Here is a 6,446-nt window from a genome sequence, read left to right as displayed (position 1 = left end):
TTAAATTTGACAAATTCCATCTCCTGGAAAATATTTTTTAATTCCTTTTACTATTTTTAACTATTTACAATTCAAATAATTGAACTTTTATGTACAAAAAGATCTCAAAATTTCATAACAAACAGGTTGGCAGATACTCAAATCGGATTAGTTTCTGAAATTTATAAAATTCAATCTCTAGGTAACAAATTTTCAATGGTTTGTTACTACTTTCTACTATTTACAATTTAAATAATTCATGTTTTCCACATAAAAATTGCTCAAAATTTCATGAGAAACTTGTTGCAAATAGTCAAAGAGGATTATTGGTGTTATGAAATTTGAAAATTTTCTTCTTTTTGTCACACTTCTTTCATTTTCGACTAATTTTTACTATATACAAATTAACTAATTGATATTTTATATAAAAAAATTGCAAAAAGTTTAACAAGAAACAAGTTAACCAATACTAGGATAGGATTTGTGTTCTTTAATTTGACAAATTCCTTCTCCTGGTAACCCTTTTTTAATTCTTTTTACTATTTTTAACTATTTACAATTCAAGTAATTAAAATTTTATGTACAAAAATATCTCAAAATTTCATAACAAACAAGTTCGCGGATACTCAAATGCAATTTATTTCTACATTTAAAACATTCAATCTCTAGGTAACAATTTTTCAATTGTTTTTTACTACTTTCTAGTATTTACAATTTAAATAAATACTGTTTTTTTTCATAAAATTGCTCAAAATTTCAGAAGAAACTTGTTGCAAATTGTCAAAGGGATTATTGGTGTTATGAAATTTGAAAATTTTCTTCTTTTTGTGACACTTGGATCACTACAAAAAAATCAGTTACCAGAGGAGGTTATTTAGTAGAGGTTTATTGGACCTCCACAAATAAATTTAATTAAGAGAGGTTTTGCTAACTTCCATTAAGTTTTAAAGGTGTATTCTGCAAACATTTTAGACTTATTTCAAAATCTCTAAAATACCTTTTTATTTCTCTCTATTTTTTTCATTCATTCCCTCTTCCCTTATTCTGAACCCTAATTTTCTCAACAACTCTCATTTTCGATACTCCACGGCCAATGCATCAGAACTCTCCACTATTGAATTTGACCTCACCACCATCATCTCTCACCCTAATTCTTCCGCAACTATACCGTAGGACACGCTTCAATCCCCTCATATTTTCGTTTTTTTCTTCTTGTTCCTCGAATATCTATGATGCGAAGATCTCCACAGTTCAGATCCACCTGGTGAGTCTAATGCCTTGCACACTATTTTCGTTTTTGTTGGAATCGATGATAGGGAGTACGTTTTAGTGTCCCTCTTGGGTCTCGTTTGTGTGATGCAGATTTCTAGGGTTAAGGTTTATTCTATTCTCATTCTCCCGCTTCCACATTGATTTTTGTAATTAGTTTCACGGTATGGCTTTTCTGAAACGAAGCTCTCAAGTGCGATTGGGAGTAAGAGGAGGGAAGAGAAAACTTTGGTGGTGTTATTGTTTCGAAACATAAGTGTGGTATAAGAAAGAAACAAGTTAGAGAAGGTGGGTACACACTTTTAGTAGTTTGTTTGGGGAAATTTCTTCACCTACTCCTCTTAAGTTAAGAAACATTTTCCTAAAAGCAAGTTTTATGCAACTGTATCCATTCATGGAATTAGAACCTTAGATTGTTTGTTATTTGGGCCATATTTATTTCAGAACTTTTGGCTCTCTGTTTGCATACATTCATGGAATGTTTAGTTCATAGATTTCTTGACAGCATTGCATTAGCTTGTACCTTTTCTAATTAAGTTTTTGGTTAAGATCTTTATCCTTGGCTTGTTGCCCTCTATTGCATTGTAGGTGGGTAATGCTCTTGGGGATGCTAGTCCCAACGTTCATATAAACATTTTGTTACTCTCAATCCGAATTAAGGTTTTTGTCCTTTGCATTTCTACCTTTTCTCAACATCTTTGTAATCATTTTATTTTACTTTCCCTTAAACCTCCTCTTTATCTCTGTGTTGCAGCTGCATAGTTTGATTGCTATGGAGAAATAAGGTAATTTAGTTTTTATTGCAGCTAATGATTTCACTGAGAAGCATTATAGCTAATGAGTATTTTTTTTATGGCTTTGTTTTCATCATGTTGTGATGTTTTCTCTGTTGTGATTACGATGAAAGTTGCAACAAAAGGAAAGAAAAGAATGCGCACAATATAGAGGCTTTTATCGGTAAGTTATTATTTGTCCCAATTGTAAACAATGACTAATAAATTTTCAAATCCTGCTCAATTTTCCGTCAATGTTTATTGTATAATGATTCTCTTATTGTCTTTTGTTACTTTTTTTCATTCAAAAAGTTTGAATTTGAGACTTGTATACTTATAGCAGTAAGTTTTATTAATGAAGAAATATTGTTTGAATTTTTATTTTACATGATTTCGTGTGTATAGTTTGATTAAAAGGAAATAGGTATACGAACTCGTGCTATTAACCGATTTTGATCAAATAATTGAGTAATAAAACATTTTGTACTTTCGCATTTTTAAATTTATAAAATGTAGTCTGATATATTATTTTTTATTTAAAAATGAAAATATTAATATTGCACTTTTATTAATTCTGTTTTAAAAATGAAAATATTAATATGTAGTCTGATTATGAACATGTTTTAAGTGCATGTTAGCCATTACAAAGAAAATGAACTTAAGATTTGTTCAATCAGAGTAAAACATCATTGCTACAAGCTAAGAATGGTTCATCCAAAAGTCATGACATTAAAGTGTTTTAATTGACCTGCTATTAATTAAAGTCATATATGAAAAAGGCCAATTGGAACGTGTCAAACTCCAGGGTGAGGCAGCTGCCAAACTTTATATCTCTCAAAGTCTTCAAAGATTACTAGTATCAAATTTCTGACATATGTTTGCAAACAGATTTGGAACTTAGAACAAAAGACAAGATTCTGACATATGTTTGCAAACAAAATTATTGTATGTTTGTATGTTTGTTAACCTTATTTTTATTTTTAATTGCATTTAGATCTTTACCATATAATTTCCCTTTATCAACCTCATTTCTTTGAATCTGAATCCATCCCAAAATTGTTATTCTAGGACATTTATATTGTTGTTAAGGTTTTTTCTTATGAAATTTACAAGGTTAACTATTAATTATCTATCATAAATTTCTTATAACACCAATAATGCAGAGTCCAGTTCTGAATAATATTTTTTTGTTAACTTTCTTTAAGTATTTGTGGTATTCTCTCCAATCTGAGTTAAAGTTTGACTTCAGCAATGCATATAATAAACTTGTGTTAATTTATTTGATAATAAGTTTGGTGCATCCTTGGCAGGTGAAGAACAAAGTAGAGTTGTTGAAAGCATTAAATGAGTATAATGTAGGAGATAAAATGGTGTTGATGGTTCAAAGGGTAGTGAAAAGTTGGAGCTGCCTATGGTACTCGAGGAACAAAGTTCTTGAAATGTCAATTGTACTGAGAAAGGAGTTGATCTTTCAGGTTAGGTTGATTACTTTTAGTTACTTCCTATATTTGAATGCTCATCATTGGCATCAACTTCTTTCATTGTATGATGATATTTCTTCTTTTAACTGAAGCATGCATAGTTTTGATTAGCAAATGCTTCTTATAGTTGGTGGAACATCTATGTGATGCCTGCCTCTAAACTTTATTGATATTTCACTGTATAACGTTGTTGTGTGCATAGATGGAGCAAGGGATGCCTTGAGCCTGTCTGGTACCATGCTTGGATATTACCCGCTGAGAGTTCTGCCTTCAAATACTGCTATTGCACCTGTGAATCCATCATTTTTGCTTAGGGTAATATTTTTCTGTTCATGATGCCTATTACACATATTTGAAGATGTTTGGCCATAGTGAATTAGCATTGCTATTAACCTTCCTGATGGTGCTGTATTTCACAGTCTATAGATGAAAGGGAAATGTGCTTAAGAAGCTCAGGACACAAGGTGCACACCAGCTCAATGCCTTTATATTACTGAATTAATTGAATGGATAGATTGTATTTAGGCCAGTTTCAGTTGCATATACCTTGTGAAATGAATTTCTTTGGGAATGAGAAGTTTTCTGTCGGTGTATATTTATGTTTGCATGATGGGTGTTTAGTCCCTTTTCTTGCAAGAGTAAGGCTGGGCACATTACCCTCTATAAACCTCATTAGATTGGAGCCTTTTGTGCTAGACTGTGGCCTCCGTCCTTGCAATAGAACTTGAACTGGTTTTTTAGCATGTGATGTCTCCTAAAATTTACTATATTAATTATGATATTGATATTGAAAATTGGCTTATTTTCTTTGATTTTTATTCCTTCCTAATCAATGTGGACAATACTGATTTCTTTTGAATAAAGCATAAAGATAAGTTAAGCTTTCAAAGACTGAGACACATATTTTATATTTGAAACTTTCACATGCTCAAAATTTTGAACATGTGCGTGCAGGCACCGCTGTTGATTGGGTGTGATGTAAGAAATTTGACTGCTGAAACACTTGAGATTATAAGCAATGAAGAAGTCATTGCCATTAATCAAGGTCATACTACTGCTTTCTATTATTGTTACCAAGTTAATGCATAACTCTCTGTATGTGGTGCCAATGGTGTTTATTTTGTTACATAAAATGGATAAATTTGAGATGTATTAATCAGTAATTTGTTTTGTACCCTTGATTTATTGTGAATCTGTGAGACAGATACGCATTCTTTATGTATTTAAATGGTCTATTATCAATATAAGTTTCACTTACTGATGGAAACATTGTTTCTTGAATTAGGTATAGGCTTATAGCTTGATTTAATGTAACTCATACTTAAACCAATTACTTCAAAGGATATTTCTGGAATAACAGTATAATTAGGACATTATTAATTATAATTAACTAACTTAACTATTTTTAGTGGATTTGATGAAATTTATTAGTTGTTTCTTATGTAAAAGATCGGAAGGAGCACATTTTTCATCTATCTCAGTGACTATGGTAAGTAAGGATACTGATTATTTATTTTGTATCTCTGCAGACTCACTTGGAATCCAGGGAAGGAAAGTTCAAGCTTCTGGTGTAGATGGTTGCAGACAGGTAATATATTTTGAACTATTCCTTCAACTGAATCTCGTATACTTACTGAATGGAAATCAACATCATTCAAGAGCCAAATCTCCTATACTTTGTCAGCAAATGTTCCTCTTTAGGTCTTCATGTGACAAAGTATGTCACTAAGACGAAGTTTAAAGTCGCATACATGCTACTATGTGCTAAATTTAGACTTTACTTTTCAATCTTTACAGGTTTGGGCAGGTCCTTTATCAGGAAATCGATTGGTTGTTGCTCTCTTGGAATCGGTGATCAAAAGTTGCCACGATAACAGCTTCATGGGAAGCACTTGGGCTTGAATCTGGCATTCATGTTTCTGTGAGGGATCTGTAGCAAGTAAGCTAGCACACTTGCATGAAACTGCTTATGTCAGTCTGTGTTTCCTATTTATAAGAGCATATTATATGTTTTTTTGCCCCTTTTTTTTATCTTGCAGCACAAGTTAGTAGCTGAAGATGCAGTGTCATCGTTCAGTGCTGAGTTGATATCCACGACTGTAAACTCTACATTTTCACTCCATTTACAGTATCTCACTCTGCAGAGTAGTAGCTCATACTTCATCCACTCATGTTCCATCTGTATAGTCCATTATGGATTCGCTGCATGTTTCTTCTCTTCTCTTCTCTTCTATTGCATTATTTGTTGGTCAGATTCAGACATGAACGACTTAGAATAATTCGACATCTTGGGTTTACATCTCAAATACATTGTGTACAGGATGGTCTGGTCCCTGCTCATTCATCATGTTTACATAATTTCTGTACTAAAAAGTTCCCTTGAATGGATTTTATGTATTTCAGAAACTATGATCGAGGTTTCTATTAAAACGGTTATTAATGATTTTGTATTTTAGTTTTCAATGTGAATTTTAGTATAAAAAAGTCTTTCTATTTTCAACTCTCTAACCCATGATTAAATATAGTTATTTTCAACATCATGTATTTTCTTTTTTTAGATTTACATTGTAATTGTTAATACTTTATGAAATCATCAATAAAAGTAACTTTGGTTAATTTTTGTGTAATTTACGAATTTATATATTTTATTTATTTTTTATTATAAAAATAATTCCATTAAATTAATAAATTATAAATGTGGGTGGGTAATTACAAATAAAGGAGGTTTCAAACCTCCACAAAATAATAGTTAGCAATAGAAGAGGTTAAAACCCTCCACAAAACAACCTCCACAATATAATTTGGATACCAGGGGTTGTTCAAAACCTCTGCAAATAACTTGTGGGGACTCTAATTGTAGAGGTCCAAAAAACCTCTGCAAATTAATTTGTGGAGGGTGAAAACCTCCGCAGATCGAAAAAAAAACCTCCATTAAATATTAATT

The 6,446-nt window shown here is 31.6% G+C and overlaps 1 pseudogene across 1 annotated transcript; it reads left to right on the top strand.

Annotated features, from left to right (window-relative positions):
* The first annotated feature begins 2,129 nt into the window (after nucleotides 1-2,129).
* On the top strand, nucleotides 2,130-5,911 carry LOC114166833 (alpha-galactosidase 3-like; annotated as a pseudogene). The gene is made up of 8 exons (XR_014984872.1): nucleotides 2,130-2,205; nucleotides 3,332-3,496; nucleotides 3,705-3,817; nucleotides 3,922-3,966; nucleotides 4,457-4,547; nucleotides 5,032-5,090; nucleotides 5,300-5,441; nucleotides 5,542-5,911. The product of XR_014984872.1 is annotated as an alpha-galactosidase 3-like (transcript).
* The last annotated feature ends 535 nt before the right edge of the window (nucleotides 5,912-6,446 follow it).

The sequence above is a fragment of the Vigna unguiculata genome, chromosome 10 (genome assembly GCF_037176805.1).
Source record: "Vigna unguiculata cultivar grain cowpea cultivar isolate G323 ecotype 2 chromosome 10, ASM3717680v1, whole genome shotgun sequence".
Lineage (NCBI taxonomy): Eukaryota > Viridiplantae > Streptophyta > Magnoliopsida > Fabales > Fabaceae > Vigna > Vigna unguiculata.
Note: the sequence above shows the minus strand (reverse complement) of the source record. Positions and strands in the feature narration are given on the sequence as shown.